We start from the raw sequence: 12,197 nt of genomic DNA, 5'->3' as shown, positions 1-12,197 counted from the left end.
TCCATTACTAGTTTATCCCATTTCTAGTTTCCAACAAAACTTATGCAGTGTAAATACTGTTGAAATTTTTAATACAGAAATTCGATAGCGCCGCTCATTTTAAACTTCAATATTAATGTTCTTCTCGACATAATCTGATGGATGAGAAAAATTAAAGGCGAGACTTCGAGGAAATTTATATTGCAAGGTTTGTGTGAGAAAGAGTTTTCTATTTTTCATATTTATTTACGGCACACGCCAACTACGGAAAAAATAGTACAGATCCTGAATTTCGGCGTACTCTGCTCGTATTTATACTTATAGTGTGTATAAGTAAAAAAAGCGTGCGGTTATTGTAGAACAACAAGAGAAATAATACTCAACATGTTCAATTATAATTCATTAACAGTAAAATGAAGCATCTGTAACAAGTTTTATTTCTAATTCTTGTTTAATATTTAAGTCAGGTAAGTTGAAATTTCTGGAACCGTTGGTGATATGCATACTGAACACACTGCTTACATTACCTCTAAACCAACACTCGAAATTATCGACTTCCGATACTGAAAGTAGATTAAAACTTATTAATTTGACTTACCTTTTTTATACTACATTTTTCAACCAATAAACTTTTACCTATAAAAATTAATTCCAGAGGGAACACCTCCTTGGTAGGTAATCCTAAGATTGAAATACCACATTTGGAAAAGAGTGGTATATATGAAATTAGCTGTGGTTATTGTGACGGGGGGAGAGTATTGGGAAGACTAAGAGATCCGTTATTGCCCGGTTTAAAGAGCACATATTTAATATATGAACGGGCCGAGAAATCGGGTATTACCGATCACGCTACCAGTCAGAATCATGACATAAATATTAATAAGATGAAATTGTTAAGAAAGTGTATCCAATAAATTGTTGGATGAATTCAAAAGCATTGAAATTGCTAAAAGTACAGATTGAATAATGACAAAAGGCCAATGCCTTATAGCTCATTCTATAGTTTAGCAGTCAAGGGATAACATTCCCGCCAAGGAGGTGCTCCCTATGGAATTAATTTTCGCGGTAGAAAAGGGAGTATTGGTGGGAAAATTTAGTACAAAACAGGTAAGTTGATAGGTTCTATTTTCTGTTTTACGTTCAGTCTCTAAAGACGATAATTTGGTTACCGAAACGCCCGTCAGGCATTGTAGTTGCGAGTGTTGGTTTAGTGGTAGTGTAAATAATTTGTTCAGTATTTAAGTCAGGTACCAAAATATATTACTGCTAATATATGGTATGAGAAACTCATACCAAATCTACCTGCTACATCATTCAGAGCAGGTTGATTCGCTACCAGCTAGCTATTCAGTGAAAGATAAAATGATTGAATAGGTAACAGAAAAAAAGTACATTCAATTCTAACAGCTTAAGATTTGGATTATACGAAGTAATTGAATTACTCAATAATAAATTTATGAAGGATTACTTTTATGAAATAATAACCATGGTTTATCCCTGTATCATCTAGATTTAGATCTGATAGAACTTATATGTGTTACCGTTAGGAGCGACATAAGTCAATTGAATGTAACTAATAAATTAGAGGATGTCAAAAAATTGGTTTAGTTTGAGTTTAAAGGGTGTAATGATGTTATTAGAATAGAAGGTGCATATTCCTAACCAGAAATACAGACAGAAGCTTATAATGTTATTATGTTTGACTGAAGACGATAACTTGGTTATCGAAACGCGCGTCAGACAGAGTAATTTTGACTGTTGGTGTAAACAGTGTGTTCAGAATGAATAACACCAACAGTTCCAGAAATTCCAACCAGGTATTATTAATTTAGAAAAGTTCGGATGATAGTGAAAATGAGTCAATTCAATCTACGACTGCAAGTATCTCAGCGATATTTCATCCGAAATAAAAATCTATATTGCCGTGTCCTTCTCAACGTCTCGAATGGTGATCTATAGTGAAAAAGAATGTGGGAAAACAAGAAAATTTAGGTCACAAAAACTGAAAAATCAAGAAATCGTGGACATCGCATTGTTATGATGAAAAAAGTAAGTCGAGCAGTTTTTGTATATCTGCCTGTGCACATCGTCTAGCAATCGTTCTACAACCTTCAAATTGAATTTGAAAATCAGAGTTCCTACCGTTGGAAGGCGCACACAAAGGAAACTATCACTATGGTATTGACAATCTTATTTAAAGCGATTTGAGATTAAGGTTGTAGCCGTGGACCCAACTTCCAGTTTCAAAAGACTCGGAACACGTTTGTAATTCATTCATGTTATTTGTAAATCATATGTTAAAGACTTTAACCAGCGCAGTGGGTGCACTTACACAAGTTTTCTACGCGGGCGTTTACAGCCGCCGCCGTTAAGGTTCCAGGAATCGATGCGCAGTTATAACATCCAATTACCTGTCAAGAAGGATGTAATTCTGATTCTAGAAATTTTAATAGATCTGGAAATTATAATGAATTATGTTTTTATATAGAAAAAACTTTTAATAGAGAGATATATTATAAAATAATGTGATTATTTTGATTTTATGAGAAATATCAATACGATGAAAATCTCTGCTGAATGAAGATGTTAATCAGAAGTGATTGTGTATGACGTCTAGAAAAATTTTTTTACCACATCTGACACTTTGTTAACAACATATTATGAATTAAATTTTGTCAACTTTAATTTCGTTCCCATTTTTTTCCAAGATCGATGAATACCTTAACATTTCCTCATCCTTAACTGACTCCTTCACACTTTAAAATCAGTCATACCACTAGTTACTACTTTATCACATTATGCATCAACCCCAGAATATAGTCATATCTTGTATTAAAAGATACAAAAGCAATAGTAGAACTGAAAGGTTGTAAATAAGAAAAAGATCTCCAAATCTAAATTTTTATTTTAAGAGTTCGTGTCAACATACTTAACCCTAACTAGAAGTGAATTCCTCAAATTAAATACAATTATTTCAATAAATAGTCTGAAATAGGCAACTTATTTAAATTGGATCCAAACTGTATAACTTTCAGAACTAAGTGAGATAGTAAAATGTAGACAATGCACAATCTTACGGAGAAAAAAAAACTTTCGATTTCTTCCTCTTCAAATAAAAAAAAAAAACATAACGATCAAATCTTTTGCCTTTCACTATAGCTGTGACCGACTTTTTCTCGCATAATACCCAGTAAGTCGGGCAAATTTCACTCAGTCCGCCGTAGTGTTTGTTGTGTATCAAAGGGCTTGAATACGAGTCTAGGGCGGGACATAGAAACCTCCTCGTCCATGTTCCAAGCGCACAACTTCTACTAATTGCTGTCCTTTGTGGCCTCAGGCCAGACTATTCACTCAAAATAGGAATTCATTCGGTATTTTTACCTCTCAAATGATCTATTAAAGTTTAAGTAGGCACGTAGCAATAGCGTATCATCAAGACCGTATACTGGTTGTCCTAAATTTAGTACTAGATACTAATTTTTAAATTTAAAAAATGTAAACCACACGACAAAAATTAAAGACGTACAAATAACATGAGTTTACAATATTAATTTTTTTTGCACCAATATTGTAATTTTATTTTTAGTTTGTTATACTACAGTATAAACTATTATGAATTATCTGAAGAATATGAAAGTTCTTGAGATATTTTTGTAAATGTAATCGAATAAGCTCTCATGTGGTAGATGCTAATCCAATCTTGGGAAACGGGGATCCTGATAGCTAGTTTAATGTATATGTGTTCAACCTAAAAGCTTGATGGAACTTCATGATTCGTCTCCTAATTGAAGAGAATATGTGGGAATTTCAATTTCAAGTAAATTTTGTATGACAAACCGATACAATTGTGATAATGTGATGATGATTACATAGAATTTTTTAACCTACTATTTCATATTATAATAAGCTGTAAGTAATTGATAATATTAATATTTTGCTAAAATTAAAAATTGAATTTTTCTCAAGTTTCTCGCATCAACTAAGTTGGTTGTTTGAGATGAATTTGGTAATATAATCACAACTTATTAATTAAAGATGTATACAACAGATATAATCCACGTCGCAATTCTTTTCAAGTAGAAAATTACATTGTTGATTTTGCGATGTGTATAATGTACATTCTAAAAGTATACGAGGTCTGGCTATTAAATAACGAGTCTGCGCGCCTTTCTTTCAATTATGAGGACATCTGAGTCATTTTGAGGTTTTTATACTTGTCTTAAGTGCCAAGTGGCTTATTGGTGCATATAATTTCAGGAATATTTGCTTTTCCGGGAATTTTTGTTATTTGACCAGTATTTTTATGTCTAAATTGACCGGACTATATGCTTTCACGTCACTATAAACCGCACTATTTATTATATGTAGTACATCACTACATACCGTAGGGTCTCTTGCGAGTTTGTCAGTATCTTCATTCCCTTGTATTCCTTGATGAGAGGGAAACCACAAAAATCTAATATCTAAGTTGTTGTTTTAAAGTAAATGCAATTAAATCTTGATTTGTAGTTTGAGAGGGTTGTTTGTAAAGATTTTTTTTAAGAACTGAAGGTATTTAAGGAGTTTGTTATAATTACAGTTTTTTGTAGGTTTGATCATTAAATGATAACCAAAGTTTGTGGGATAGCACATATGTCTGCTGTTTGTACAGAGCTTAAGTTAGGTAATTTATATTTCGAAGGAGATTTACGATAAGTTATAACAGCAGTCTCAAATCCATTAGATTGATATCTATCCTGTTCGATAATGTAAAAACACAGATTTCACGTTTAAAGTTGATTTTATTAAAAATATCAACATTTATGAAGCTGTGTTCTTCCTTTGATTGAATTATTCATATAAGTTGAGTTTAGAAAAAAATGAGTGAAAACTCGATTGCTAGATAATTGAAAGGAGTCAGTCAGAATCAGTCGACGCAACAGGCAGTTTCCGCAAAAGTTGGCTAAACCTTACACAATTATACTTTTACGATTTATATAAATCATAAAACAAGTTTTAAATCTAATAATTAATGGGAAATTTAGAATAGAATTTTTTACACCAAAGTGTACATTTATTTTATTTTCTTTGAGTAAGTACTTAATCTGTTTTCTTTGTGTTTGCTTCTATTATACAATATATCTTTTAAAAAATGAAGCTAGATATTTTTACAACAATGAATAGTAAAAGCAATCAATTGTAGCTGAAAGATGTTATTAACTACACAATTGCGTTCTGATTCAAGTTTATTGAAGTATTATACGTATTTTTTATGGTAGTAATTGGTTTCAACCTTGTCACGTGGAATTTTTCCATTATTAATGAAACCTATTTTAGAACGCGTAATAATTTAAGATTTGATGCAAATTTATTGTAATTTGGGGCGTACACGAAACACATCAAATCAATCTGCAAGAGGTAATCACATTTTTTAATTGTGTCATTTTCATTACGCTTTCAAATCAAATTTACATTTTTTACATTCTACTTTGTATTCATTTATCATTTTAATATGTCGACATCATTTGTCTTTTATTGTTCTTAACGGAAGAGTAAGCCCTTACTAGATGCTTTATTATGTTAATCTCGCACAGTAAATTTCCGCTTGCTTCATTTTGTGACATTGTCGATACTCAAATATTTGACAATTCTCCGTCTTAGTAAATTCTGCAAGAATACCCTAACTAATAGTTTATAAACTCGGTGCAACAATGATTTATTCATCTCTTATGATTTTATTTGCATAACAAAGTTCATTATTTTTCCGAAAAAAAGGAAAGATCTGACAACAATGTAGATACCATCATAATACCGCCATATCACAAAACTATTGCGCACAAAAATTCATAAAAATCGTACAAGCTACTTCCGAGATAATTGAGGCGTTCCATACATAAAACTCACTCTGTATAAGACGGTTGAATTAATAATATAATTAATAAATGCATACCAATAAATAATAAGCAGCGTTATTTAATAAGTTTGAATAACGTTTCAAATAAATATTGTGGTTAGCAACTAATTTCAAATGTGGATACATGGAAGACAATACTAAGAAATGTGAAATGAATGTCATTGCGTTAGGCTGCTTTTTCTTCTACTTGATCTTCACACCTTATTGGTTTCTTTTTTTTACTTCTCTCATTACAGACTCCAGCTACCGTTTCTCTTCGTGTTCATATCATTTAAGCCTCTGGGATATTATAGATTTCTTATCCTTCAATTATCTCTCTCAGTTCCTTATTCATCCATTTTGTCTTGCCCTAATAATCTTCCTGAGTATTTTTTTGGATATTCTATGGCTTTCTTTTCTTCTCTTCATAAGACAAATACCACAACAGGTCTTGTCTCTTATAAATCTATAGTATTTTCAAATTGTATAAAGTCCGTTATCTCTTCTGCTCGACTAATATTCACTTTCTAAATTTCACTAGTTTATATATAACCATATTATACGTCAGTAAACCCTCCCTATTTCTCAAATTTCAACTCCGTAGCAACAATCAAACATCAAACAAGAATTTCAGTCATTGTTCAATGGATAGATGATACGAAGGAAACAACCGCCCACGACAATAGCCGCAAACACCTAATTGATCGCTTCTGAAAATATAACAAAACCTATAGGGACTTGGTAGGATAATTTCACTTAATGTGCCATTGTTTAATTAAGAAATCTGACGTTCAGCAACATCCATCTATATATTATTACTTTTAAAAGCGGATAATATGGGACGGATTAAAATTAAAAAAATATTTGTTGTCGTCCTCACACTTAATTAAAAAAGTTCAATAAATTATGAGTCTAGATTTTAAAACGGCCTCTATATTTGCCTATCAGAGGTACTTAAAAGTAAAATTTAGTATATTTGTGATGATATTGTAATATTTTTCTTATTTATTTATATAATTTCTATCGGTGGGGTGAATCCATAAGCACTGTCTCTTACTTATTTAATTTATTTAAACTCTAACACTAGACTTAACTTGCAATAATTAGTCATTCACTAATACTTAATTGAGTTTTATAATTTATTTCAATTCACCGTTCCGTTCACGATGACTATTTATTTTAATCTAAAGTATCTCTGCTAAACAAACTCGCTTATACACCCAAAAGCTTTCAAAAATTCTAGAAAATCAACAAAGAAAACAAATAAATGAAAAGACTTTCTTAAAAAGTCACAAGTTCTAAAACAAAACAATATAAATAACTAGCCGCTGTTTATAAAAACTATATTAAACGTGCAGCGATTTCACCAAATTTTAGAATTCCATTATAACCAGACACGGCCTATGTCTCGGACTTGTTCGTGATATTATTCTTCATGGTCGCTGGTTAGATTTTTAATATCTTTTTAATACTTGGAAATAGCCATAAAATAGATAAAAGCTCTGCAACAGCCAAAATGATAGAATTACGAACAAATTGAAATAGATTGAAAAGACTTGAATACAGCACACAAACTTTTCTCATGTCCGTTTAATATCATTTAATAGACGAGTGAATTCAAAGTTTAAATTTACTTTATCTTCCTAATTCCTTTTAATGCAACATGGACTATTATTTTTTTAACAAATAAACATGAAATAAATATGCCTTTTACATTGATAATTCTGTATCATAAAAATTTCATTTTCACTAATCTACACTGATATTTTTACCTCTTCTCGTTGATTAATATTGAAACCAAAGCTAACTTAGCTGACTTTTGCGTTTAAACGAAATTTATGGTAAAATATTGGTTGTTGCTTACTATACTCTATTTAACGAAGAAAAATAGTAATCAAAACATATTCACGCATAATGCACGTGATCAGAGTTGAAAACAGCAAAGCCGAGCATGTATCAGGACCGCACTTGAGAAATGATTTGCCGTCTCATACAGCAGTTTAATAATATAAATTATGAATTATCATGCACAATTATTATTACAAAAATATACAATGTAAACGTGAAGTTTGAAATATGTACACAGTGAACAGCCAAAATATGGAACACATTCATTTAAAAATTTAAAAATATGTGTATTGAAACAATAAAACGGAATCTTAATTTTTTACCTCAACAAACACACTTTCTAATTCCCCATAACATGGCATTGAGCTTCCACTATCGTCAACGTTTATAATAAGGGGCACAACTTGCAAATCAATGACAATGACTATATTCCACATTTTTGTTTCAACCTTTTTCTGGACACGTTGAATACAATCGTTCCATTTATGCAACATATTTCACATCTGCCCATATCAACTCAATGGGATTGAGTTCACAATGGTAGGGCGGTATCTTAGTTTGTTTTTGGCCATTTCATCAATAATGTTTGAGTATACTTATTTTCAAGCTCTAAAAGCTTTGCCTTAATCGTTTCATCAAAATCGATACGAAGCATTGTCTAATACGACAACACAATTCTCTTCAAACTTCAGTAGTGTTTTCTAAGGTTTCCTTGGGTCGGCCAATAAATGATTAGCTATTTCTTATTCTCAATCAAATGAGATTGAGCATTCCTCTGTTGTCAACATTTATGAGAGGCTCAACTTGCACATAAATGAGACTGTTTACATTCTGCTTTTTGGTTTAAATCTTGAAGAAGATAGTTGCCGTTCTGATAATAAAGTCTTCAACAGTCTTGTCATAATTTTCTTGCATTTTATTTTTATAAATAATCACAATCATTTGTTTTTCATCTCTTTTCTTTGGCGGAGTATAACTAATGTCAACAATTCCATCAGCCATATCCGTGTCAGACATGCTTAAAAAAATTACAGAACAGACAAAAATAAACAATCTCACTGCAGTACGATAATACTATACCTAATGCCGTCCAAGTGTCACACCTGATATAGCGGCTTTTGTGGTATATTATGGTGCCTCTGATATGAACCAATAACGATGCCGCGCTCCGTTTCGCCCGAGATGTTCACTTGATGATCATGAACTGATCATTGTTTTGGTTCATTATTTCTCTTCCATAAATATATTTAATATAATTGATTTACTATAAATTCAGTAACTCGAGATCTGGATAAAAGTATATTATGCTCTAACACATAGAAAAGCTAAGAGCTAGACCGAAATCTATTCTATTAATTGTGTCTCGAATAAATAGAAAATACTCTAGAAAAGGATGTTTTGAGCTCGAGACTGATACTTTCTTATTTTTCGATTGGGGTGAAAGGTTGGCAACAAATTAATTACTTCCTGAAAGAGGCTAAAAAACAGAAGTAAACGCTATGTTACAATCATTCCTTAATGGAATAAACCAAGTATTTGAGGAAAAAACGTAACAGACCGATTGTCAAGTTATTCAAGGTATACAATATTCTGCATATACATATAAAAAATCTATCTCTAGATGGGTGCCGTGATTGGTAATTCTTATCAAAAACCTGTTCTCTTTAAAAACTATATCATTTTCAAACGTTAATCCAAGTGAATATTATGATTAGGAAAAGAATTTATTTTGATCTATCACGTCTGGCTGTTTATTTGCTGTTGTCATAGAAGAATTATGAGAGCTGTGCTACGAATTATTGCCTTATTTACCATATCATGATCTGGTTCTTTCTATCTTCTTTCTCATCCCTAACCTAAAAAGTGTATGATTGGAAGGTGATTTCAGACAAAAAATAGGCATTTGACCAACGATATTATGTTGTATGTTATATGAAATATTTTTTTAATAGTGAAGTAACTTTTACATTGAAAAGCCACTTTTCGTCTAAAGTGCCCTCATATTTGTTATAGTTTATACCACTTTTTATATGATAATATTTAGAACCTCCTCTATATTCTATAATTAAAATTAATAATCAACTTCCACTCATAAAATTTGAAAATATTATGCTGAAAAGAGATACATTGCGCATGCATATTCCCATGTTCTTCTCGCGACGCCGCTATAAGCGTCGTTTCTGTAACTGTGGAATAGCACCGCGTCGTTATTCACTTGTTGTCCGACACCGCTCCAACCGCTCTTTCTGGCCAATCATGTATGCTTTGGTTTAACGGTAATACTGACTGTGTCGTCATTATGAAGTTTCCAAGTTTTTGCGCGGGAATTCCGGCTTTCATGTACTGAGGATGGACTCGTCAATTTTTGCGAAAACTTTGGAAACTATGAAAATCGTGCGACATGATGTAAGTAAACAAATTTCGTATTATTTTTTCGCATAACAATATATAAAGTTGATACCAAATTGACTGTATGAACCGGACTAAAACTTTTATACCAAATATGAACCATTGAAGCGGTTTTTTCAATTTAATGAAAAATAATGACATGGGTATGCAAATTTGACCTTTTTAAAATTGTTTCTAAGGTATTAAGTAATTTTGATGCGCTGAATTTGATATGCCATTGGATTTTTTACAGCGCTTCAGATGTTAAGACTTAATATAACACAGATCCAAAAAAAATCTGTGTAATACTTTGTTCGCTCATTACCGAAGCTTCTTTTTGAAAAATTTCGCTGTCGTTCAATCCTCTAATCTCCAACATCCAGTAATATCCTTCAATTATTTCAACTCCCTTTATAATGTTCTACAATAGCCTCTAGATCTCTCCAATTTTTTTTCACTGAAATACCCGAAATTTTCCGATAAAATTCTCTGAATCCCAATTTCCTGAAATTTTCTATCATTTTTTCTATGAAATGAACGTAGACTGAAATTTTCTCATTTGCCCAGAAAATTTTCAAAAACTTTTTTTAAAGTAAACTCATGCTTCCTTCTCTTTAAAGTTAATTTCGTCAGTTGAGAATGTTTGGACCAATAAATTCTATTCTTTAAGTTTGGCTTATGTGAGTAAGGGCAATTTATCACATAGATATAAGAAATACTTGCTTATATAGATCATATATTCTTACAACCCATCTGTGATTTTGGTATCAGATCTTTTCAAGAACCAGAACTGAATTTTCGTAACTCTCTACTAGATTTACAGAAAGACCTACAGAAACATTTTATTTCCATTGTGTAAAAGTACCGCTTTCAGGTTTCTATTCGACTAGTCAATGGAAAGTCTCCACTGAGAGGATTTTAAACAATTTTCATTATCTTGTTTATATCTTTATAATATACTAATCTAATTCACACACCAAATTGTTGTGTAAATAGTCATGGCTCGAAATTATCGATAAAGAAATCTTCATATGTTATTTATTTAGATAATGTATCAGTAGTATCAGTTCCAGAACATCTCTAGGAGGTACAAATACGGCAACTGAAGGATCTTGAGGTATGGGGTTAATTGCAGGCTCACCTAGAGGACACTGAATTTCTTTCTTCTTTTTTCAATTGAATTCTTTTATATTGGTACAGCAAAAGTAACAGTCATTACAGCGATTCAGTGATTCCATCCATCCAAGTTTTTTCCATTAAACCACTAGCGCAATTTTTCCAAGCAGCTTTAGCAGAATTTTTGAATGGATTATTCTGTTGCGTAATAAAAGTACCAAAGTAACAGGAATGTTGGTATGAATCAACCAGTGTACTGTTTGAAATGAATTTCAAAGAATTTCTTATTAATGAAGAAAAATAATTTTGTCACGTTCGAGTGTCAACCAATCGACTGTTCTGGCAAAATGCTCACAATACGACTAGTCCCGGACTAAACTGAGCCTTCAAGGCCAGGGAGATGACTGATGCTACAAAATTATTTACTTATCAACTACTAAAAACTAAATTAACAATCGATAATAATAATTCTTTTCATATTATATTTGTACCAGGACAGCATGTTTGAAGATTTCTACAAATCTCACGTGATGGAATTTTTTTTATTGTTTTCATTTAATCTACATTATATAACTGTTTTTTAGAGACTTCTAAAATATGAAAAGTAATGATTGAATGTTATTAACACGCTTTTAATAGTTTCACTTTTATGTTTGTAACTGACTTTTTGACCGCTATTTTGTCGAACGATCACATTTAGTTTAAACTTTACACACTTTTCAAAGACTGACGAAAATGCAATAATTCAATTAAATTATTCGATTATACCGATTAGATTCGTTAGGATTCATAAATTTCTTTCTATATCTTTTGCATGAGAGTAAAAAATATATGACTAGTGGATGTTATACGCAAGCGTGGAGTCCCAGAACTAAAAAAAAATCGAGATGCAACCATCTGTATAACTTATCCGTACATATTATTGGGATTGAAATAGCAAATTGAAATAAAAAGTAAACAATAATATACAGTTTAAAAACACTGCGAATAGAGC

The 12,197-nt window shown here is 31.5% G+C and overlaps 2 protein-coding genes across 8 annotated transcripts in view; both read left to right on the top strand.

Annotated features, from left to right (window-relative positions):
* Window positions 1-12,197, top strand: part of LOC130899652 (troponin T) — a 239,364-nt gene that overhangs the window by 57,931 nt on the left and 169,236 nt on the right. The gene's annotated exons all lie outside the window — the stretch shown is intronic.
* LOC130899650 (muscarinic acetylcholine receptor M2) overlaps window positions 9,876-12,197 on the top strand; it is a 130,780-nt gene continuing 128,458 nt past the window's right edge. For 5 of the 7 annotated variants that reach the window (XM_057809733.1, XM_057809739.1, XM_057809736.1 and 2 more), the window contains exon 1: window positions 9,876-10,105. The gene's annotated coding sequence lies outside the window, so the exon portion shown is untranslated. The remainder of the gene's footprint in view (window positions 10,106-12,197) is intronic. The other 2 variants (XM_057809735.1, XM_057809734.1) reach the window with 1 other exon arrangement.

Source organism: Diorhabda carinulata, chromosome 11 (genome assembly GCF_026250575.1).
Source record: "Diorhabda carinulata isolate Delta chromosome 11, icDioCari1.1, whole genome shotgun sequence".
Classification (NCBI taxonomy): domain Eukaryota; kingdom Metazoa; phylum Arthropoda; class Insecta; order Coleoptera; family Chrysomelidae; genus Diorhabda; species Diorhabda carinulata.
Note: the sequence above shows the minus strand (reverse complement) of the source record. Positions and strands in the feature narration are given on the sequence as shown.